We start from the raw sequence: 25232 nt of genomic DNA on the forward strand, positions 1-25232 counted from the left end.
CTCCACAGTCCCTCCTTCCAGTCCTCCAGAAATCTAGCCCTCCTTTCTCTCTCACTCTCTGATTTTTCTTATCAAAAAGAAAAAAATATTGCTAATATAGAGGGCAGGACTCTCGTGGAGCTTTGGTTCTTTAAAATCTTGCTTAACTGGGCATTTTAGGATCCTACTTTAAAATGGATATGTTAGTGTCATCCCCATTGCCTTGCATGAAGACTGGTTCCTAGTAGTATTTCTAGGCAGAACTGTAGCTCATTTTTAAGTTATTCATAGGACACAAAGCTTTTTAAAGCTTTGTGAATGTTTTTTCAGGGCTATGTGAGCAAAACCAACAGGATTCAGTAATAGTTTCCAGCTCTCTTCCTCTCACTTACATTAAGAAAAACTGCCAAACAACAACAACAAAAAAAACCTCCCTAAAATACAAAAAGCAAGATATATAGAGAATCCTTCCCCACTTTCTCCCTATACTGCACTATTTGTCCCCTGCTTCCCAAAGTGCTGTGTTTGAAAAGCTGCTCATTGCTTTTTCAACTCTGCAGATGAGCTCCATGCAGAAGAGAAAAGTTAGACRAATTAGATACCTTGGCAGGGATGAGTCAAATGGAAAAGGAACAAAAGGAAGTCAAATGCTCGGTATAGATGAGTAAACTGACCTTCTCAGGCAGTAGAGGAAGGAGACGGAAGGCCAAGGAATGGAGATAAACTTCTTTTCAGTTTCATATTGTCTAAAAAAAGATTGTTCAAGATATTTATGGGGAAAAGTATGCTAGTAAAAGTAGTTGTGAAAACAAAGGGAAGAAAGAGAACATTACTGGATGTCAGTGTGGATGTCCCACTCTAGGATAGTAGTTATACATAACTCCATCTCAGGGTGTTTGCTGTCATTTTTTGTATCTGCTGGCTAAACCTGAAATGTTTTCTCTGCTATAACACCGATTTTCCTTATTCCTATTTCCTTAACAGCTTATTGCTGATAAATGTGATCTTTTCAACAGTGAAATATCAAGTGAAACTTTTATCTCAAAACTGAATACATGCTCTTCAGCACTGAGGAAGAAAAAAGTCGGGAGAGAGATAACATCAAAAATATATGAATTATATTAATACACTCCTTTTTGTTCTTTCCTTCTTGTTCATTTTCTTTATGATGTTTCTTGAAAACTAGAATACATCTCTAAGGAGCAATGTAGCAAAAGAGTTGCAAGAATTATCTCCCAGGGTTAATCTTAGAATTGTACAGAGGCTGGAGGATCACAAGGTATTACTCAAAGTATTACTATAAACCATTGATGATACGCTGTGCTTGCATAGCACCATCTGCTGGGTAGCTACACATCACTACAGCTTCCAAATCCTGCAAGGATGGTGATAAATTCCTGCACAAGTTTTCGTATTTTGCCTGTACTGGGACTTGTGCTCAAACTCAGATCTGCTCCCCATTCAGGTTATTTACACACCAGCCCTTGGTCACGCATGGGCGTAGCCAAGTCCCTGAAATGCAAGCCTTTAGCCCAGAACCCCTCTCTTCTCTGTGTTTCAGTAGGATAAGGCACACGTGAGGTCAAACATACTCCAGCTCATCCCCTTGCAAATGTTTGAGTCTAGTTTTCTATAGATACTGAGCCAGAACTGCAGCCAGGCTAACATGCAGAAACAAAGAAAAAGTTGTGAGGTTGAGTGCATAAACCATTTGGAGGTTCCTACTTCAGTAACAAATGTAAATACAACTTGTGTTTTTCTATAGATGATTGGTATTAGTGGTTCCTGGCATCCTTACAGGCAAATGAAGCCAAGGGAGCTTAGGATTAGCCAGTGACTGAAGTAGATGTACGAGGGAAAAAGCAGAATATGGTTATGGCATTAAAAAGCCAACTTTCTCACAGTGTTTGTGCAGAGGGATGCTAATTTTAATGCTGTTACTTCCCAGTTTCCACAAGTTTGACCTTCCAACCTATTTTTTTAAATGCAATTTTATGTTTAATAAATGCTCACCTTCCTTTTCCTGTTGATCTGGGAGCAGTTAGCTAGTGGCCTATATCTCTATGCTACAGCTGCAGCAATATGCTTCAGAGAAGGATTCATATACATCCTGCACCAACAATATGACTCCTTCGGTATCAGTGAAACTGCCTGGTATTCTTGCACTTGATCATACTTAAATAGCTAATGATGCTGGATGAATCTTTTTCCTACAGAGAAATTTTTCATTAATAAGTTCAATTTCAGACTACCTAAGATTCTTCTTTTAATTACATTAATTTTTAATTACAATTTCAGTTTTCTTCTTTCTGTTTTTCACTCTAAAATAAAATTTCTCATCCCCATAGTTGCATAAAAAAGTTTGAAAATATGAATCTTAGTGACTGACAAGCCAGAAAATAAATATTTAAGAAACAGTCTCATGATTTTCAAAACAATGTTAGTATTTGCCACATTTAAAATTTCTAGATGCTTGAAATTGGCAGCAATACCTTCAGGTAAAAGTGTTAAGGAATAAAATACACTGTTACTTTCTGGTGCTGTGTTATTCTATTGATGGTCTAATTCTGCTATGTTTAATTTGAAAGATTTGTATGTATAGCTAACAATATCCTACACTTAATCAACTAGCTATCAGCTGCAGCAAGAAGTACTAGCTCCTGTTCTCAGTTCTAACTTGTACACCCACAGAAAGGAAATAGTTATATCTCTTTCTGAGATACAAGGGAAAAAAAGAAAGCTTAATCACTTTATATGTCATCTCTTATCAGATTTCATCAAAGCTTCACTCTAAAGTAGTTTATTTTCATACAATGAGTATTCATCTAGATAAGAAGATCAAGGACAGTTTTGGGAAGCTACATGCCAAATATATGCTCAGCAATGGCAGTAATGAGTTTAACTCCAAAGGTAATGAGTTTAATTCGTTAAAGTAAGTGAGTTAAGACTTACCATTTTAGAGTAAGTCACATAGGATAGGATTCATTTCATGTAAATTAAACCATCTGAAATGTAGGTGCCCAAACTAATCTTGTTAGCTGAGGAGAGATGGGCATTTTGTCCCAGCATAGTTATCTATCTCAGACAGATGAGATAAGCTGCCCTTCTGATGATGCCTCTCTTTTCAATTACTATGCAGAAATCTTGCCAACTAGGTTAAACCACTTTTATACAGCTATTGTGACCCTTGTCCATAAAGCTGTCCAGTGGCAGTTGATTAGTGCTTGAGCTTTAAACTCAACTTTATCTGGCCCAGCAGGGAGTACGAAGGTCAAAAGAAAATGACATTTTAGCTAACAATACAATGGTGAAGCAGCTACAAGCTATAGCGGGGACTAAGAGAGATTCTCAGTTGCTAGTCTGACTGCTTTGTAGCCAAGTCTGAATCAAGTGACTGCTGTGGTGAAGGTGAAGCAGAGGGAAGTGTTTCTGATTACAGTTCCTCCAGCACAGCAATTCAGTGTTAGCCTATATTTGGCCTTTGGCCAATAAGTATGCAAGTCCTAGCCTATATTTGGTCTTTGGCTGGTAAGTATGTAAGTCCTTGCTGGTGATCAAAGCTCCTTGGTTTCTGACATGTCTGCCAGTCAATGTATTGGCTAGATAGGTCATTGCACTCCTCAAGTCAATCTCATCTACCTGGAAGCTGCATGCTTCGGTTTTGCGTTGGTACAATGGGACAGTACTTGAACTGCAGCATTTTGAAAAATGTATTTCATAGRACTGAATTCTCCACTGTGCCTATCCAGAAGCTGTTGCAAGGAAATAAGTTAGGGAGATGAGCGATAAGGAACAGAGGTCTTGAAATCAGCAAACTCCATTATCCTAAAGCTGACTTGGCATAAGCTACAACTACRGAGGAGCTTTACTGCACAGCTGCGTTGGCTGTCCCTCCTGCTGTTCCTCTTCACTTCCTTGGAACAGTAGTTGTCCTCTTTTGGCAGGAGCAGGAGGTTGCTTTCAGTGCCAGCTGTTGCTGTCAGCGAAGGAAGAGCACAGCTCCTCTGGGAAGTCGGGAGGAGGCTGGGAYTTCTGCAGGGAAGGAGGATCTTGCTGCATGGGAGAAAAAGGTTTATGGGGTCTCTTACTCATGAGTGTGCACACCTTCAAATGTGGTGTAAATCCATGTTTCTCTGTGTGTGCGAAGGAAATCAGCCTAATAAGGAATTAAAATTAAATGCACTCAGTGTAGTTGAATGAACTGCAATTACTGACATACTAGCCTTACGTTTGCGTAAATCCTTTCTCATTTATACATGCTGGTATTCCCTAATGGTTTCCCATTAGGGAATGCAAACTGACTGTGTCATAAAATTGTTGATATAGAAAACACATTTCATTTTCCCCATTGTTATGAAAAACAATACATGGAGCTAAGACCTACAGGAAGTATCTCTTATCATTTCCAGCCACAGGCTCATTAAAGACTGAGGCTGTCACATTTGCAGCTATGTATCTAGAATCAGAAATTACAAACAGATCATTGTATTTTAATAAAAGGTGAGGTTACCCTTCACCTGTGTGTGGAGAATTCAACAAGGAAGGTGAATAATATTTTCTGTATCTGAGGTGGAGCAGAAAAAATATTGAGAATAAGAAATCCAGTACAAATTAGTTTGTACTGTGTGATTAGGGGTAACAGAAAATATTTTGCTCTCCTGGAGGCTTAGATATTCTCAGAGACTTGAAAAATCTGCCTGCTATCTAGCTGCCACTATGAGTTCAAAATCACTTCTTATCAAGGCCTTAAAGCCAAGGATAAAAACATTTCAACACTAGAGGGAAAAAAGAAATCGAACACAGAGAATAGTTGGCTTCAGACCATAGTGTCTTTTCAGAAAACCACACTGCCAGGATAAATAGGAAACAGAGAATTCCTCCAGATGAATCTTGAAAAAAAAAATCCTTCTTATTTGKCTACCAGATGTTTCCTAGTAACTTGTTCAATGCTGAATTGGTCAATGAGGACAAAGGAAAATACTATTCTAAATGCTTTTGCCATAATTTTTGCTCACTGTCAGCAAAACAAGCTTATCATACTGAGCCTTGTTTTTTTCTCTACCAATGGGTGCATTTTTTTTTCTAAAGGAATTGAAGTCATGTGCAAAAAGAAGCATTTCATAAATATCCAGCAGGTTGGCTACCTCAGCTAGGATAATTATTTTTATTTTCACTGTTTCCATTAGAGATACAAAATTGTACCAGGGCCTTCCCTCAAACATCTTCACATTTGTTTTCTCACTCGTGGGTGTATTTTAAAGCAGTATAGTGAGAGCTATGAGCTATGAGCCCTACTCAAGAACCAGCTCATTCACTTCAGTAGAAGGAGAAATAGGTTCAAGCTGGCATTTGCTTGCTGTCATCAGGGCTATAATGTTTGTGTGTAACAGCATACAGCCTGTAGAAAAATTCCAGTACCCTTCAACTAGTTGAGAAAATTTCACTTCAGGAGCTTCATATTATTGCAAAAGTCACCAGGAGGCACTGTTACCTGTAGTGTCCCAATTCCTTTCATTGGGCCTAGTCACACTTCACACCTAACTAATTTTGCAGTAGTGGGAGTAGTGGCAGATGCAAAATTAGATTATCTGAGGTGGTGAATGAGTCAGTTTGGGTGGGGATGGAGAAAAGAAGGGAAACAGACTAGCTTGCCTGTTTTCTACTTGTTCATTTTCATCTCAGTTTGGTCTTCTGTGGTTCCTTTGTAGCTGCTCAATGCCTTGGATGTCCTCCAAAAAATTCTGCATCAATCTGACAATCAGAGATTTGCTGTATAGCACAAGGCTCCCTTTTCAAGTTGTCTGCCATCTTCAGGAAATACCGGGCTTTTGGGCCCAGTTCTCTGTCACCTTGTGACTCTCCTGTTCTGCAGAAACAGGCAATGCTCCATTTTAAGCAGCAAGCAGCAGCCTTGAACGCTACCTGGGAACTGCTCAGTCACCATCTCGCAAATGCGTGAGATCCTTTAGGATTGCTCTGCTATGTGCTGCTTCTTTGAGTATTTGTTTCCACTTATGCAAATATACCTAATTTTTCACTGCAGGAACTACAGATGGCAGTTTGCTGTGATATGTTCCTCTGAACTATGTTTCCCTTAAGAAATATTACTTATCTTAAGAGACATTACTTACTTTGGCTCACAGATCTTTTTATACTTTCTTTCCCTTCTACTAAGATTAGAATCTCAATTATTCAGCAACTTTGTGCTGAGAACTTCTTACTTCACAACTTGAGGAAAACAAAAGAACACACTTTTTTGTATGATATTTTTGTGACGTCCCATACGCTCAAGATAGTGATAACAGTAGTCCAATTAGCTTATATTGCCAGGTTGACGAGTTTTTTGGAGGGTTGTGTAAGCTTTCACTAATATTAAGTAGTCTCCATTGTTTCTTTGATCCTTTTGTTTATTATTTTGTTGCAAAGAGTTTCAACAAGATACAAATGAAGATCTACAGATGCATTTCTGAGACACATAGTGAAAATAAAAATATGCAAAGAACAACTGAGAAAGCATATTGCAGAACTGAAAATACGTTTAATCTGGAATAAGTGCACATTACAGTTTTATCTGGGAGCTGAGAAGACCACTGCCTGAGAGCTCAGATTGCAAAAACCACAGAGAAGTGTCTTCCATAGCATGAGTGCAACTTCTTTGGGGAACAATTATTGACACTAAATACAGCTCAGCATTAATAGAAGCTGTTGTTACTTGCAATCAAAATATTATAGGGCATAAAAAACTCTGAACTAGAAATGTGAAATTATGTTAGCACAGAGGACTTACACTCTGCTGAACTACATTTCTTGAATTCAAAGAACTTCTAAAGCTCAGGAAATGACTCAAGACAATGCAGTAAACATTCAGTGCTGCAGCAGAGAAATAACTAGAGTGAAAGCAATATTCATTGTTGCCTGGATCAAAAGCGAATAAGGATGAGTTAATAGTCTTCAGTTAAAAAAAAAAAGAATGGTAAAAAGAAACATGGACTAGGTTCAATCTGTCTGTGTAAATTTGGTTTACTCCTTGCAATTAGTATTTGCATTGTTGCTACATTCGGTGTTAAAACCTTGTATGTATAGTTTTTAACAGTGTCTATGATTGTACTGGCTATTTACTAATGGCTGAATTTATGGCAAAGCTTAGCAAACCAAGAAGTCAATTTGCTGCTTTGCAACTCTCCTGTTCAGACACTAGCCTAAAAAGCTTTGCTTGTTGGCCAGAGTTCAGCTCTAGGTTTCCCTCCACCACTAAGGTGTTCTGACAGCGAAAGCAGTCGTGCAGACATTGGCTGGGCCCCACGGGAGCCCAAGCTGGGCCGCAGCTGGAGAACTGCTAGGGGTCTGAGCCAGCAGGTTTGCATGTGAGGCTGCTGCTCCTCTGGAAAGCTGCAGCTGAAGAGGACATCTGCCATGGTGAGCTTCCCCAGTGCTGCTCTTCTTGCCCAGCTGTCCGGGCACTCCTATAAAGTCTTCCCAAGCGGTTCTGCTTCCTTCCTTGCTTTCTGTCCCCCTACTGCTACCTATGATGCTCCTTGCAAGTCCAGACATGCTGCAAAAAAGTCAACCAGCAGCTCAAGCCAGTGGAGGGTTAGCTTAGGGGCTTGCTTCCCAAGGAAGTATGCTCAGTCCTTGCCCTCCAGAGCTGAAGCCTATTTCAGTGTCACAGCCATGTCCTTTCCCCGACCTGTAATCTTCTTCAGGATCTTGTGCTTTCCGGACAAGGACTCCTTGCAGTCCTTGTTAGCTAACTCCCTGCACTCCCAGGAGCTGCATATGAATGAGATTCTTCCCTGAGGCACCTCTAAGGACTTCCATTCCTATGAGTATGAGAGTTTTGCATGCACAACTTTGCAAGCAAAAGCAATATGGAGTTAAGGAACAAAGCTGTAGTCGCATATAGATAGCTATGAGGTAACTGTGATAACTGCAGTGGCATTACACTTACCTCAGCAGAACTATGAACAGAATTTGACCTTTATTTTTTTACCTGATGGTCTGCAGGAATAATCACAAGATTAAAAGTACTGACTGATGTTTGTATCATGCAGCCAAGATCTAGATTTCTGATTTCTGCTCTAATACAGTGTCTTTTGGAAATATACACCATCTAACCTCTCTCTCTCACACACACAGTTTCCTTTCTATGCAAAAGAACAATAAATATTTTTGTATCTTGTTGAAAGGACTGCTTAGTAACTTTGTGATTGGAAAAATCAAGAACTTTTCTGTGTGTGTGTGTCATGCAGTTAATAAGCAGTAAGATCATGTACTCTTTTTTTCTCTCTCTTATTCTTAAAAAGAAGGAAAAAAACGGTTTTCTGTTGAGACAGTGATGACACCTTTAAGCAATGGTGCATGATAGATTAAGAAACTGGGTGGAGTGCTTCCTTCCTGTAATCCATTTGTAATCAGTGAGAAGCTAGAGACAAATAGGATGTGTTACATAATGTCTGAAAAACAACCATAAAAAAGAAGCTAACGCACCTTCCAGGCTTAGCTCTGGGCCTAATCCTCAGTCCTCTTAATGCTTGGATGACAGTCGCTCTGTCTTAGTGCATGAAATTGCTGGCACTTGCCAGCCAATAATTATTCCATCTTCTGTTTTCCCTTCTTGTTCAGTAGGCAAGGTTATTTCTTGCACATCTGGTATTGARGACAGAATTAAACATTACTTCAAGGGATCTTGTGGTAGCAGTCAACACTTACAGCATCCACTCTCTTCCCAAACATGGGTGGAATATGTTTTCCCAATAACTGTGTTTGATCTAACAAGATCTTTACAAATGAGAAGTRGACAGACTAAATAAATTGATCACACTGTGCTGTATGAGACAACCACAGTCTCTTTTTTCAGCACTCACTGCTGTGGAGCCGATGCGAAGCAGTACTCCAAAACGCCCACTCAGCAAATTCTAATTTGTYGTGTTCTAGGTGTTAGCACCAAAACCAAAAAAGAGCTTCAAAATATGTGAAAAACAAAGTTCAGATACTTTAGTTATAAATCAAAAAAGCAATCAAGCAAAAAAACAAATCACAACCCCCCAAATACTAAAATCCTATTCATCTTTACCATAGCAAAATATTTTGGTTCCACTAGTGTATCAACCTTTGCAGGAGCTAGCTATTTTACCTGCCTCTTTTGTCCAAGAGGTAGAGCSATTGGCTATAGGGGAGGTAGGAAGCTAGGCAGACTGAGGAAAGACTTTTCTACTTGCTAACCCTTATACACCCAAGGTCTTGGTTAATCGGGAAGCACAGAGCCAGGAAGCCATGGTTTCCTGCTAGTCTGCCCACCAGTCACTCCGCTGTTTGGGTTAGTGAGGTCTGGCACGAAGCAAGTCTTGTTGTTACACTAACTTGTGGCTAGGGTAACCAAATTTCACCATCATCAGAAGTTTTTCTTAAACCTGTATGTCCTTAGTAATACAGCTTTTGACCGAAGCTTTGCTCCTGATGACTTCTGTTGGTCAGTCATAGAATCATAGAATCATAGAATCGGTAAGGTTGGAATGGACCTCTGGAGATCATCTAGTCCAACCTCACTGCTCAGCAAGGTCACCTAGAGCATGTCAGACAGGGTTGCATCCAGGCATCCAGAGAAGGAGACTCCACAACCTCTCTGGGCAACCTGKTCCAGTGCTCCGTCACTCTCACAGTGAAGAAATTTCCCCTCACRTTCAGGTGGAACTTCCTGTGCTTCAATTTCTGACCATTGCCTCTTGTCCTGTCACAYGGGACAACTGAAAAGAGTTTGTCCCCATCCCCTTGACACCCTCCCTTCAGGTACTTGTACACATTGATCAGATCCCCCCTCAGTCTTCTCTTCACCAGGCTGAAGAGGCCCAGCTCTCGCARCYGTTCCTCABAGGGCAGATGCTYCAGCCCTCTGATCATCTTTGTAGCCCTATGGTGGACTCTCTCCAGTAGCTCCATGTCTGTCTTGGACTGGGGAGCCCAGAACTGGACACAGTACTCGAGATGAGGCCTCSCCAGGGCTGAGTAGAGGGGCAGGATCACTTCCCTCCACCTGCTGGCAACACTCTTCCTAATACAGCCCAGGATACCATTGGCCTTCTTGGTGACAAGGGCACATTGCTGGCTCATGGTCAACTTGTTGTCCACCAGCACTCCCAGGTCCTTTTCTGCAGAGCTGCTCTCCAGCAGGTCAGCCCCCAGCTTGTACTGGTGCCTAGGGTTATTTCTCCCTAGATGCAGGACCCTGCACTTGCCCTTGTTGAACCTCATGAGGTTCCTGTCTGCCCAGCTCTCCAGCCTGCCCAGGTCCACCTTTCCAGGGATGGAGGTGAGGCTGACTGGCCTGGAGTTGCCTGGGTCCTCCTTCTTTTCTTTTTGAAGACTGGAGTGACATTGGCTTTCTTCCAGTTCTCAGGCACCTCTCCAGTTCTCTAGGACCTTTCAAAGATGATGGAGAGTGGCCTGGCAACAACATCTGCCAGCTCCCTCAGTACTCGTGGGTGCATCCCATCTGGGCCCATGGATTTGTGAATGTCTAGCCTGCCCAGAAGGTCTCTAATCCTTTCCTCCACCACCAAATGAAAGTCTTCCCTTCTCTGGACTTTCTCCCTCACATCCAGGCTGCAGGATTCCTGAGGGTTGCCCTTAGCAGTGAAGACTGAAGCAAAGAAGGCCTTCAGTAATTCTGCCTTCTCTGTATCCCTTGTCACCAGGACCCCTGCCCCATTCAGTAGTGGGCCCACATTTTCCCTAGTCCTCCTCTTGCTGCTGATGTATTTGAAGAAGCCCTTCCTGTTGTCCTTGACATCCCTTGCCAGACYCAATTCCAGCTGGGCCTTAGCCTTCCTCACCACATCTCTACATACTCTGGCTGTATTCCTATAATTCTCCCAAGTAGCCTGTCCCCTCTTCCACAGTCTGTGTATTTGCTTCTTCTGTCCCTGGGTGTCAAGGCTGGCTGCCAGAAATTGAGACCCATAATTACAACCACCTGGGAAACCTTTGCCTGAAGTGGGCTTACTATCATCTCCTGGGATCAATGTAGCGGAGGACCAACACAGAGTCTACTTCTGGGTCAACGCTGAAGTGTCTCAACGATGAGATTGTAGAGGGGCCAGCCACCAGACCAGCCACCAGACTTCTGCACTGCAGAACCCTATGGCATTCRTATCTTGGGCACACCCACTCTTTGAGAGGGCTTTAGAGAAATGGTTATGTGGCCACATCATTAAGGAGTATCACATCCATCTAATCTTGATGGCCCAATTCAGTCGGGGAATTGCCTGGAAAACTGCAATAAGTGAATATATTCCTCCCCAGTTCAAGTCATCTGAGCTGCCTGGTGACACTGCTTGTCTCTTTYGGAGAGGGAGTTCCCTCCGCAAAATGCAGTAACCTCTGTAGACCGAGGTTTCAGTCTTGCCTCCTCCCAACCATCCTCTCACAGAAATCGGTTAAGGTGCTCAGCTTCTCCTAAGTGCAGTCCTTAGGCTGGAATTTAAATATACCTTTAACAATGACAAGTGACAAACAGAATTGGACTTTATCTGATTGGTGGGAAAATACTTTAAATAATTAACTACAAAGGAAGAAATTCTGATCTCTGTTTTATTGCTTTTTTGTTTATTCAATGGTGCCTTTACACTGCCAGGAAAATGTAAACAAGATCAGCTTGGGAGCAAAGATAGCAAGGGAAGTCACTTCTAAAATGTGACTGGGTGTCAGGATTATCAAACTGAAATCTGCCCGGTAGAGGTTACTCAGGCCAGCAATCAGTCAGCAAACAGCTAATTTTCTAAATGATTTCAAAAGCAGTTATTAGTTTACTTGAAGCTGAGTCAATTCAAGCTAAGACTCTAGCCAGTTAGTGCTGTGCAGGTGGTTTTATTCACAGCCAGCTTGTGTGTTGCTATACTTCGYTGCAGTCTGCAAGGGAGGCAGTCCCTGAGTTACTGCACTGGGCGTGCTGATGCTGGGAGAAGCGGAGTAAATTAACCAGAGCTAGGTTAAGCAGAGTAAATTTCTCCAGGAGCTCATGTTACAGTCTCACAGTACAGACTGTTGTCTCCAGCTCTGCACTGGCACTTGGTTTTATCAAGGACCCTTGTGAGCAAGAAACAGTCTTCTTTCCCTCCTCCCTGGCAGCAAAGGGGAAGAGGAAATACTGCGTTCTCCTTGAAGTCACAGAGGACCCCGTGCAAGATTTCATCTACTGTCTCTGACATAGCCAGTGGCAATATTGTGATAATTYGGCATATCAGGGCCCCATATTCCAGGTGCATTGCATGCAAGCTTATAAATGGAGCAGAAGGTCATGATCCATAAAGCTGCAAAAAATTGATTTGTTGTCTCAGCAGTCAAAACATATAAATATATGTTAATATATTAATATATAAATATTTAAGTGTATAAATACATAAATTTATAAACTGAGGGTYAAGGGCACAATTTCTAGAATATCCAATGAATCAAGAAATGTGTATGTTTTTAGCTAATAAAAATATAATTTTCAGCCCAAATACATCTTTTCATGTGGAGATTTTTTTTTTAATAAAAAGTCAGTACTAAATTGACAAGGGCACTGTGAAACGGCAGCCACACAACTGGAAGTCAAACTCTGCTACTTCACAAGCTGGGCTTTAGTTTCATCTGCAAGAAACTAAGGTACCTCTTGGTACTAAGTCCAAGCATTGCTTCCCTCCTAGGGGTAGTCACTAGTCACCAGACTTCAGATTCAGTATGCATGGAGAATATTTTAATATTTTATACACCATAGACTAGCCTCATCAGGAGAGACAAACTCTGCATCTGGACTTACACTTTGATGAATGACACAGTGCATCTAATGGACTTGTGTCCCTAGCCCTGGTTTTCTGTCGCTCCTAATTTGTAACCTCTCTCTCCCTGCGTACTCCTATGTAGAGGTCTTTCCACTTTTCTGTGCTATCCTGCTTTCTGCTCTTCCTTGTGCTTCATAGAGGACTGAATTACCTCTGCCATCTATCACCACCACTCTCTCTTTTTTTCAGCCTTTTTCCCACTTCTTACTTGCAATAGGGTCTCACTTACCCACTCTACTCTCTCTCCACACAGCTCAGGAACTCATGCTCGGGCAGTAAATTGCTCAGATGAACACCTCTTCAGAATATGCTTGGAGTCTCATTTGGAGAATGTCTCCAAATTAGTTTTCCATAGAAATCAAGTGTGAGTGAGCTTGGAGGGGAAGGAGAGCTTGTGGGCCTCATGGTCTTGAGCTACTTGTGTTCTGGGATGCAGCAAGGACATTCACCTTGATGTAAAAAGTAGGAAGATTTCCTGAATGTAGTAGAACAGATATCGTTTGAGAGCTCCTGACCTTAACCACTTTGCAGTCCAGTGACTGAAATGCTCTCCAAGAAATGGAAAGCCTGTTTCAAGCAAAGCAAAGAGGGGGCTCATATCATATACCATTACCCTTGCCACTGAAACAGGTAGCAGCAATTTCTATACTGAAATCAAAATGTGTCAATCTGAAAATATTGAAATGAATCATTTTGGCTTTCAGTTTTTTTCCTTTCATTCCCTCTTAGGCAGAATTACATGAACCTGCAGTTTTAAGATAAATAACTTTCAACTGAAATATTTTGACCCTATGAAGTCCTTGCAGTTGGACCTGCTCATGGAAGCATGTCATAGCTCCTTGCATAGGGCAGAAGTGTTGAGCACGTTTTATCTCTCACCTTAAATTCACCATACAGCACCTTCATGTACCTAGGATATCAAGATGTTGAACTTAGCTTTAGAAGTAAATTGCCAAGATTTTCTGCTTATTACTTGCAGAGTCAAGATGAGTATCTCCTTTCTGGAGGTCTCCACAGTTCTTTATCTAAAGAACAAGGTAGCCTTGAAATGAACGGTCAGTTAAGTTCAGGAATAGCTGAGTTCTGGATTTTTATTAGTTGTGTTAATGGCATCATAGCTCAGCCAGCTCAATGGCATGGGTAAAAGTGTTTTGCACCTGGAAGAGGAAGGTCAAAATAACATATTTTGTCCTTATCAATGTTGCTATCACAACTCAGTTCTGAGTTCTGGAGGTAGAACAATGTTGAGGAGCTTGGAGATATCAGGATGGCTGAAGAAGAGGATCTCCTTCTGCCTTCCCTCCATCCCTCTGAAGAGCTCACCTTACTGTGTGACCCTTTATACTGAGATGGTTTTGCTTCCTTCAAATGGATCAAGTGCCTGAGTCTTGGAGAGCTGCCCAAGACCTCCAAGTGCTAGATGACAGAGAAGCAGAAGTATCCCGGAGAACTCGTCTCCTTTCTTTCTCCCCTGCTATTATATGTGACAAATGGCACCAGACTATTTCTTCCTCTCCTTTTTGCTTGCCCAACACAGACACATCTCCTGTGCAACCTCTCTTTGCCTCCTCATCTCCTACTACTAGAGCTGGTATCACAAACCTTTTAGGAAGAGTGCAGTGACAGATTGCCTTTCTCATCTTGTTTTCATATCACAGCTAACATCATGCCATATCTTCCAACAGTCAGGCCATCACTGCCAGGTCACATCTATTGCCAGACTTATTCCCTTTGAGGTTGCTCATTACCCCAGGACCCTCCTCAGCTGGAGAAGAGAGGACTGTGTTTATTCCTCTGGAAACAATATTGCTGTTAATAAATAACCAAATTTYGTTTTACTGCAGCTCTGCAAGATCATTTCCTTTTTCTCTATTTTTGTTCAAGAGGCTGGTATTGCTTGATGTGGAGCCAAGGGAACTCTCAGTGCTTTGTATAAGTCAGATCCTCTTCCACAGTCTGCTTCCTCTGGGTWCCAAGAGACAAAAAAGAGACATATTCAGATCACTCACAGGGCTGATGCAGATTCACACTAACAAATATCACGGCCGTATCTCCCAAGAGAACATAGTCAGAGTTCAGATTCACACCAACAGAAAAAAGAACCCAAATACTAATTGACTGCTTCAGATTGCTCTAAAGGAGGACTTATAAGATGAACTCTTGATTCCAGTGAGGTCAGTAAAAAGCTAACTATAGAATTCCAGAGCACCAGAGTGTCTTCCGCTCTCAAAAAAACCCACCACCAACAACAATAAAAAAAACTTTTAAAATTCACAGGATTCAAGGCTTTTCAAAAATTTTCAAAAATTCAAGGATTGTCAAGTTTCATATTTTTACCAAAAGTAAACGCTGACTATTCTTTTCTGAAAGTTCCTTTCCCCAGATCTAGGGGAGATTGGGGGATTTTTTAAGATCAGCAGCGAATGAAAGTTTTAAAACTTAAAATGTGTATAGCCTTAAAGGTCAAAATCTGGAAACAAAGAACGTTATTTCTGCAATATTTGACCTACAAAAAAGGTTGTTGTTAAAAAATAACAAACTAGGAAGCAAACCTCTTTTAGGAGATCTGATGCAATATTTTTGCATGCTTTGAGGTTGTGAGACTGAAAGTCCTTCCTGTTTACCTGTAGGCTCATGGTGAGAAGCAAGTCTGGCAGCTGACAAAGGCTGACAGTTGATTCAGTTTTTATATGTGAAAGTGAGAGGAGTCAAGGCAAGAACAACTTAAATCTCTATCTTGCACCCATGTTTTCTATAAAACTCCCTAATACCTCTGCATATGAGGCAATAAAATAAATAATCCTATCCTGATGTTTTTATCTCTATCCAAAAAAAAGTGACTAAACATCAGTTTACACTGAGGACCATCAGTATCGCCATAATTTTTATGGTAAACTGTGAAAGAACTAACATCAGGTTGAACAGCTGCAGATTGGACTCCTCAGTGCCTCACAGGTGTATGCACTGACATTTATTATTACTGAAAAGACATCCCTGGGATGAAATTCCAGTCTCTACATAAGTCAGTGGAAAGCTCTTAACTTCAAGAGGATGAGGTTTTTATCTGTTGTTTTTATAAAATCTTAATTATGTTAAAAATTCAACAAATTATATATAGCAAAAGGAAATTTTACTGTCTGTGAAGACTCTCAGGTAAAGAACCTTGTAAGTGTTTGTTTCTCTCCATTACATAATTCAAGGAAGCCTTGAACGATTAGCTCAGGTGTATACATCTACAGTGTAAATGCCTAGAGACAATGCCAACCCTGTCTCAGACAGCCCAAACAGGTCTCTCCACACACTCAGAAGCTTTGCAGGCTATGGCCTGAAGTGTCAATCTGGAAGGAAGGGAGGAAGCACCTTTAGATGTCTGTCTGTCTGAAGGAATCTAAATTGCTGGGAGAAATATCCTTCAGAGGGACCTTGTCAAGCTGGAGAAATGAGCAAAGGAACCTCATGAAGTTCAATGAAGAGAATTGCAAAGTCCTGCCCTTGGGAAGAATAACCCCATGCACCAGCTCAAGCTCAAGGCTACCCTTCTGGAAAGCAGCTCTGCAGAGAAAGACCTGGAGGTCCTRGTGGACAAGTTGGTCATAAGCCAGCAATGCACCCTTGTGGCAAAGGCCAATGGCATCCTGGGCTGCATTAGGAGGAGCATTGCYAACAGATCTACCCTTCTCCTCTACTTAGCCCTGATGAGRCCACACCTGGAGTGCTGGATCCACATCTGGGCTCCCCAGTACAAAAGAGTGAGTCCAGTGAATGGTTACTAAGATGATTAAGRGACTAGAACATCTGTCATATGCAAAAAGGCTGAGAAAGCTGATAGTGTTCACYCTGGAGAAGAGAAGGCTCAAGGATATCTTGTCAATGTGTTTAAATATCTGAAGGGAGGGTGTAAAGAGGATAAGGTCAGACTCTTCTCAGTGGTGTCCAGTGACAGGAGGAGGAACAACGGGCACAAACTGAAACACAGGAAGTTCCATCTGAATACAAGGAAAAACATTTTTACTGCAATTTTGACTGAGCTCTGGAACAGGTTGCTGAGAGGGCTTGTGGAGTCTCCATCCCTGGAGTTATTCAAAAGCTATCTGGACATGGCCTTGGACTACTTACTGTAGGTTATCCTGCTTTGAGCAGGGGGCTTGATGATGAGCTCCAAAGGTCCCTTCCAGCTTCAACCATTCTGCAATTCCATGGAATATCCCTTGTCCAAAAGGGTCACAGCATTGATCTCAGTTCAAGCCATGGTGGCTGTGAGCAACGCTGGGAGAAGAGGTAGTGGCCACCTGCTGCACAATAATCTAGAATACTGGCCCAGACAATGAAAAACACTTCCCTTTAAATAGGTTCAGACTCACTATTCCCACTTGCCAGGAAGATTCCCTAAGCACACAGTTGGGATGTGTACCTTTTCCAGGCCTCCCTCTCTGTGCCTGCAAGAAGTTGTGAATATCTCAGACAAGAGATGGGAGAGATCCTAGTCTTTTSCCCGCTCTGAGAAATCCTACAGTTTGGAGGTTAAGGCGTTGCTTTTGTGGGTAGCACAAAATATGAATTTAGTCTTCTGAAGGAAAAGATAAAAATGAAAACTGCTGTCTTGCTGGGTACTTGAGCTATGAAACTGTGCACACTGGTGACATTTCTATTCTCTCTTCCTCTACCAGCATCCTAAATGAAGGGAGTGACACTTCCCACATTTTAAAATAAAACACACAGGTGCCTAGGCAAAAAGATTTCAGAGCTATGGAAAGGGGCATATTGATGTTCAGGACTCATTTTCTAAATCATAAAAAAGAAGGATGCAAAATAAATATCTGTTTTCAGTGTTTCAGATTGCATTGTTTAAGTGTTCTCTTTCTCATCTTGCCACTTTGGTGAGGTGAGATCGGCTTTGAAGTGCTTATTCTCTTCTGTGCCTACATAGAGAGCCAAGGTGCCTGCGTTGGGCTCAGTACCAGAGGTGGCCTGTACTTCAAAAGCAGCCTGAGTCTTTGGCTCACCTGTGCTCCTGTCCAGAGCTAGCCTTTACTAGCTTTCATGCTGATGATTTCTTATAATGTTTAGGCTTATAAATGCCTTTCTGTTGAACTGTTACGTCCAATCAAGGGAAACAGGCTCTTAGAGGCAGAAGGATTTTCATGCACAGAGAACCATGATAATCCAACATGTCAGACTTTCACGTAAAGACCCCCTGTGCATTAAAGTATCTTCTGCGCTATGTACTACAGATGCCTATACAGACTGTAATGGATGCTGCTCCTCTAAATAACTGACTTTTACCTTGTTTTGTTGGGCATGACAGCACAGAAGTCAATGTCGTGAATATTGCTTTAAGACTCTTCTRAAAATGAGAATTATGTACTCAAGCCATTACATAGTCATTTCTACACTTCATCGTATAAACTTCACTCCACATAACTTTGTCACAGTTATGCAAAAGACACTGCAAATTCTCTCTTCCTTGGAGGTGGTGAGAATCATCTCCTCTGCCTACTTGCATATTCTGTGTGAAACACAAATCATGTATAGGGCATGGCATTAGTTATCAGACTGCAGGGGAAGGGTAGGATGGATTATTTACTGTACTTGAAAAAGTGAAGACATTAGAAGTGAGGAAGGAGTTAATCRTTGCAAAATACACGGTCATTTCCTGAGCCCTGTGGTTGGATGAGTACAAACTTTCAACTATTTCTAATTCTTCTCTGTCACTTAAGAGGTTTTCAAGGTGCACTGTACATCCCAGACCAGGTAAGGAATACAGCTTTTGACTTCTTGATTGTTTTCTGAAAATTAYTTTTCAGTGGACTCAGACTCAGAAGGACTCATTCTTTCTCCCTCCTATTATTTACGTCTGAAAGGAGAACACAGTTCCTTACAATGCAAGATGACATGTGTGTCTTGGTCCCTGATGACTTTGAACTTTAGAAATAAAGTAAGAACTTCATGAGTTAATAATAGAGCAATAATAATGAAAAATTCATATTATTACTAGTAAGAAGTCAAAATTATTACAGCAGATAAAAAGAAGGGAAGAACTCTTACTGCTAGCTTTAAGAAGTTCAGTCTGCACAAACCACTATCAAAATAAAGGGTTTTCAGGTGTACAGTTTGCTTTTAGTAAGGATAATAGTAAGAATTGTAGTGTGACTTCAACCGGTATTTTAAAAAGGAGGAAGAATAAGCATCTATACATTGGAGGGWAAAGAAAAACAAATAATTTTGTACTGGTTTTGTTCATAAATCTGGATCTGATGGCTATCTATTGCAGAGTCATGTATTATAGTCATCCTGAGACTGCTCCTGAGGTTCACAGCAAACAAACATACATACACAAGTGTCTGTGGAACCATCTCATAAAAGATATAATTTGATCAGGGGCTTTTGATGCATAAAAACAGAACTCAGACAGACTAGCACCAGAAGGAAGTCTCGTAACACTGTGCACTCTTGCATGCTGCATTTGTTGTCTCTTAATAGACAGGGAGAGAGACTATTTCTGTGATTTTTTTTTATATATAGTTCAAAAAAAAAAACATAAAATAGCCATCTGTAGAGCAGTTACTGTAATAATGTGCTGTCATCAGGTTGCCCAACAGAAAGTGAAATCATACATGCTGTGAAGATCCCCGGGTGAAATCACATGTCAGAGATTCATTCTTTTGGCATTTGCTTGTTTTAATTGTTTCTTTTCTTATAATCARTTTGGACATTGGCTGCTTGACTGTGCTTAGTGCTGAGTGTAAACACTTTCTGGATTTTATACATAGTGTGTGGAGAAACTTAGGTAGGGTTTTCAATAGTATTTGTTTGATTCGGAAGCATAAGTCTCATCGATTTTTGGAAGTCATTCCTAAACACTTTCTCCATACTTGTGAGATCCCTGCTGTGGTAGTACTTGGACATCTCTAATGTATTTCTCCCTTAAAACACCCTGTTAGCCAAAGARGTTTTGTCACTGTCATGTACAGATGGAGAACTCAGATATGCATAGCATATTTAAATTATGGGTGTGGGAACACTTCCAAGCTCCTGAGTCTAGTGGTGTCCCATTCATCTCCCAGTTTTATAAGAAGGTGAATCCCAGCGGACACCAGAGTTGCGCCTTGTTTTTCACAACTCCCCAGTGCAGAGGATCCAATCAAGAATCACAGGTCTACCATTAAAAAGAGCTATAAATTAGTTTAGACAATGTCAAGAGCATGCCATCATTCAGCTAGAGATGAGGTTATAATATGGGTAGAAGCATTTGCATCTCAGTCTTATCAGTATGGGTACTGCTGCTAATCGATTTGGTGTTCCTTACGGCTCTGTATAGCCCTAGTTGCTAAATATTTGTAGTTTATGCTGAAACACACTTCTATTAATACTACAGCTTGCTACATGAAAGCTGGCTGAGGTACGCCCGCCCTTCCAGCAGTTGCATTTCCCAGTTATTGCCTAGGCATAGCTTAAATGAAAGTACACAGTAGCTTTGTGGGGGAGAGCGAACTGAGCCGAGGCCTTCCACACCACCAGCCAGCGCTTCATCCACTGCTTCTGCCTTCATTTTATAGCATTCCTTCAGTCATGTTTTTTGAAAATGTTTATTTGCCTTCTGTCTTTTGGGATAGGGTTTGGGTTTGTTCAGGTGCAGCTACCTGGGCAGACAACTTTGCTGTCTGTAAGTGCAGCAAATAGGAAGCCAGCTGAGGTGATTTAAAACATTTGCTCTCAGTACTATCCTTCAGAATCAGTATCTTTGTCTGGCATGAGAAAAGGGTGTACACCTCAGTTTTCTGTAGAAGAAAGGCCTGTCTTCTGTGTTGTGGCATAATAGCATGGAAAAGAAACAAAATCTAGATAAGTCATTCCTTATACGGTAAGTGTGGTCTCCTCCTGAAACTGGTGTGTTCTGGTTGAGTGACTAGAGGGGGGAGAAACCTAGCCTCCTACAACCCAGCCTTAAGAAACTGTACTGGGGTCTGTCCTCCTACTTGCATGTCAGAATTTTTTTCTCAATATATCAATCTAGTGATGTTTTGCACGTGTATTGCCTCCTAAAAATTCTTCTTTGTATTTGCATAGTTTCCAGGTAAAAAAATTGTTTTGAAATAAAATCCAGGGGGCATCACTGTCAACAACTAATATCTGCAAAGCCTCCCAATGGATAGAAGGGCATTTTTCATATCAGACGTATTTCCTGGCTCCGTTTGTATGTTTTTCACAGTGCACAAAAAAAGCTCTAAAATAGAGCTCTCCTCTCAAAAAATGGCTTTATAGAAATGAGAATGTTTGATCTTTGATTTGTGCTTCAGTGATTTCTGAATAGAATAGTCTCATTTTCCAAGTAAAAGTCTTTGGAAGTGTTGTTTGGGATTGTTTTCTCTTACTGCCAGCTTTTGATATTCTGACTGTAATTAGAAGATCAAGCTGATGTTCCTTCTGGGCTTACTGTTTATACACAGAAACCTCAGAGTGATTCTTTAGTTAGGATTATTATTTTTGAAATRGGTTAAAATAGGTAGTATAATCCATTTTTGTCTAAATGTAGGTGCTAATCRGTAAGAATTATCCCACAGGTTTAATTTTCTTCATTCTTGAATCTGTTTATGTCAGGTTTCTTCTAATACATATTGATAGGAAGCCTTCAGTCCTTACTGAAGTTTTTCTTTGGTAGTCTTATTTTCCTGTGGTGTTCAGTATTAACGAAAGCTATGTCCACCCAACAACTCAGAGGGAGAAGGAAAGAGAGAGAGAGAGAGATTTTGTATACATTTCATGCATGGTTCAGATCTTTTAAATGTTGGATTTTAGCCATTCTTCATATTGTGACAAAGAGATTCTGTCTTTTTATGGACAAACTAATGAAGGACCAAGAGTTCTCCACACTGATTAATAAGTGCAAGGCACCTATAAGCTTGTTCTTCAAGAGCTGCACATTTTGTTAGATTTTTATACTACCGCTTTCAAATTCAGCTGCTGATGAATTCGAAGTAATTTTACCCGCACATCCTCTCTCCCACAAGTACTGATTAAGCCTTGAAATAACAAGAATAAAATATGCACTCAATACGCTCATAGTGAAGCAAGTAGGGTAACTTACTACCAGGCTCACTGCACCTGATTCATATCTGCAAAAATAAAAAGGGAAAATGTCAAGTCACCCAAAAGTACATGCCCTTTTATCTTCTCTCCATCCTCAGATGTGGATATTATGCATCCTTAGTGCAGTGCAGGTATGTGTTACAGCTAGTGAACTGTAATTTACAACAATGAAAGTCAAGGTTACCAGTGCTGGTCACTATTCAGCAATATCTTTAGATGTGTTCTTTTTAAAAATATTTTTTAGTAACAACTGGTTCTTAAAAGAATTTTCTTGGTCCTTTCTGCAATTCTTAGTCATGGAGGAAATATAATCTGTTGCAGCACGGAAACAGTGACCACAAAGACAAATTCCTTAGGGAGCTGTTTGTAAGTCTGACCAACATTCAAGATGAAAAGTGTTACATTTTCTTTAACAGGATGTTACATGCAGAGATTAGCTGTATGAAGCAATTGCTGAGGCAATTAGGGAATATTCAGGAACACAAGTCTTTGCTTTGAATAGGTGAGTAAATACAAAGAAAGGAATCATCTTCTTAAGACTTCCCCCACCACCATACACACAAGTTTTCAAAGATATGACCAGTTTTTGAAGCTCTGTGTATCCCATCAAATAGAAATTCTGTTGTCTCAGTATCCTGGGTAAACTGAGTATGTCCCATTTCTGGGCTACAGTGATTCCTTCTGGAATGCAGAAGCGTGATGAGAGATAGGACAGGAATAGTGAAACTGTGGACAAGCAAGAACAGAAATGCTGAGGGAAAGACAAAAAAGAGAGAGAGAGAGAGGATTAAAAACTGGTAGTAGGAAACCGAGGTAGGTGAAGACAGAGGGAGATGTCTGGACACCAGTCTGTTGCGGGACAAAGATAGACTTTGGGCTACACACTGCAGCTGAAGAAGGTGARTTGTAGGGCAACACAGCAAGACATGTGATCCTTTCAGCTTATTTCCCTAAAGACCCTGGAGTAAAACCTGAAACATCCAAATCTCAGTAATCTTAAAAATAACTAATCTTTAAGGCAGAGTAGGTTTGTCTGCACCCTCTAGTGGTCTAGATAGAAAATATGGTGTTGTCTAACACCAGCAGTGTGCACTACATCCACTTGCTGGGACCATTTATTCATGGGCCTTTTGAGCTATCTGTAATAATTACTGTTCTCAGCCTGTAAAACAGAATAGCAGCATCCAAGCTGCCTTTTGGGAATGGTCTTGCTCTGTGGTAACTCCTAACTTGCACAAAATGATTTTTTGGAGCTCAGAGTTGTTTGAGAGAGTACTAGCTGGTGTGAATCAAAACTCTGCCAGACCTGTAGCTGCACAAGAGAATAAATTTTGAGGCCTGAGCCCATTTTCTTATAGTGTTTAATTTACTAATATTGACATAGACTTAAGTTCCCTCATGCATATTGCCTATGGTATAGCCCTTAATCACCTAAGTGTAGATATTACAGAAGGAAACCTTACATTTTATCCAGGGAAAAGGAATACCTAAGTGTATAAAATCGATCAACAGCCCATTCAGCAGGAGGCTGTTGCCTGTGGATGCTCTGATCCACTTTCTGCTGGAGGACACATGTTGACAGGACTGCAGGAAAAGACAAAATGGCCTTGTGGGTTTCATAATTGAGTAATGTCCCAGGGAATTAGATTCAGTCTGTGATTCTACCTGAAAGTCCTGAGAAATGCTGAGAAAAGAGCATCTCCAAAAGGGAATTTTTGATGCCTGAAGTGGAGCTAGTTTGGAACTTCAGAGCTTCATCCCCAAGTGGGGAAAATTCTCATACTGTCATTGACTGTAATCTCATAACAGTTGCTTCTTGTGACATAATATAACAGTATTTAATGACAGGTAATTTATAGAGCAATTGGATTTTGACAGGACTAAATGAGCTGCCCTAATGCTAATAAGAAGCATGCTCAAAGCACATCATTAAGACAGGATTTCCTTAAAAAAAATAGATATTCTCTTTTCAAGCAAGTCAAGAAGGAGGAAATAGTGTCACTCCTCTTTTAGAGCACTCTCCTAGAAGAAAGAGCATGCATGTTCAAAGCTCTCTTCAAAGCTTTATCTACTTTGTTCCTTGAAAGTATACTTACCACCGCTCTCAAGGCTGATTTGCACCCTCTTGGTTGCAATTGCACCTTTTTGGAAGGCGAAGCAATAGTCATTGGACAAAAGAGGAGTAAATATTTAAAATGTAGTGGCTAGGTCRTTCAGCTAGAGTGCACTGACTTGATCTCTGATTTCATCTTCAAAGGCACTATTTCATATGAAGTAGTCATTGGATAACCACAAAGGCCCAATCTAAAGAGCAGAGACCAGACCACGTCCTCCTCCTTACAGATGACTGCCAGTGTGTCTAGGCTAGAGAATCTCTTGCCATCCTGCGTAGTACTTTGTCTTCTCCTGAGTTGTTATATCTACCTACCTACCTACCTACCTACCTACCTATCTTATTACTCATTTTGATGTAAAATATGGGAGGTACCAGTAAAACAATCTCCTGTTCAGATATAAATGCCATGGTCAGAGTAGGGGTGAAGCTTGAGGCATCTGTTTCCTGACCTTAMCCACTGGACTATCATTTAGATAGGGAAAGGAAATGTTTTTCTACTATCTGTCATACTATCAGATTAGAGCAAATCATATTCAGACCTGTGAAAGAAAAGACAACAAGACAACAGAGAATCTTCATAAAAGGAGCCATCACAAACAGGATTAAGACTCTTATGCCCTGGTAGTTTTCCTGCAAGAGAGAAGATACTCTGTGAGACTTGCTAAGATTTTTTTTCTGAGTTTCCATTTTTCCAAGATTCATCTATACTCTCYGCTGGATGAGCTATACCTGCTGCATATGAAGAATGCTGAGTTCAGACTGTTTCTTATTATTTTGCTAACTCTTTCATATYCCATTCTGAGATATCAGAGTCTTCATTGGTGCCCTACTCATTCCACCCACATGATGCTCATCCTGTAGGACCTGAAATTGTTTTCTCATATCTGGTTTCAAAGGGTTAAGCTTTCAGAAAGCCACCAGTTTCAAGTTCCTCATTTTCAAGTGCCTATTCAAAGACACCTGGGTCTGACTTGCTTCTGCAAGTCAGTATTGGGTACTCACAGATCCAGATGTGGTCAATACAAACGTGACTTTGAAACAAAATCATTTTATATAATGCCGTATGCTCTGAGATAGCAGGTCCTAGGCAGCTCAGGTTCTCTACACCTTACTTTCTTGTTTGTAATATGGGGTAAAATGATTTTCATATTAGAGGGAGGTAGCAAAGACAAATTTGCTGGTGTTTTTGAAGCACTCTAATACTACAGCGTTACATGCCACAAAAATGCCCT

At 40.8% G+C, this 25232-nt stretch overlaps 1 protein-coding gene across 1 annotated transcript in view; it reads left to right on the forward strand.

The window, feature by feature from the left end:
* The first annotated feature begins 18507 nt into the window (after positions 1 to 18507).
* P2RY8 (P2Y receptor family member 8) overlaps positions 18508 to 25232 on the forward strand; it is a 32218-nt gene continuing 25493 nt past the window's right edge. Inside the window, exon 1 of the mRNA XM_085321506.1 lies at positions 18508 to 18548. The gene's annotated coding sequence lies outside the window, so the exon portion shown is untranslated. The remainder of the gene's footprint in view (positions 18549 to 25232) is intronic.

Source organism: Rhea americana, unplaced genomic scaffold (assembly GCF_003343005.1).
Source record: "Rhea americana isolate MKP2758 unplaced genomic scaffold, rheAme1 scaffold_7, whole genome shotgun sequence".
Taxonomy (NCBI): Eukaryota; Metazoa; Chordata; class Aves; order Rheiformes; family Rheidae; genus Rhea; species Rhea americana.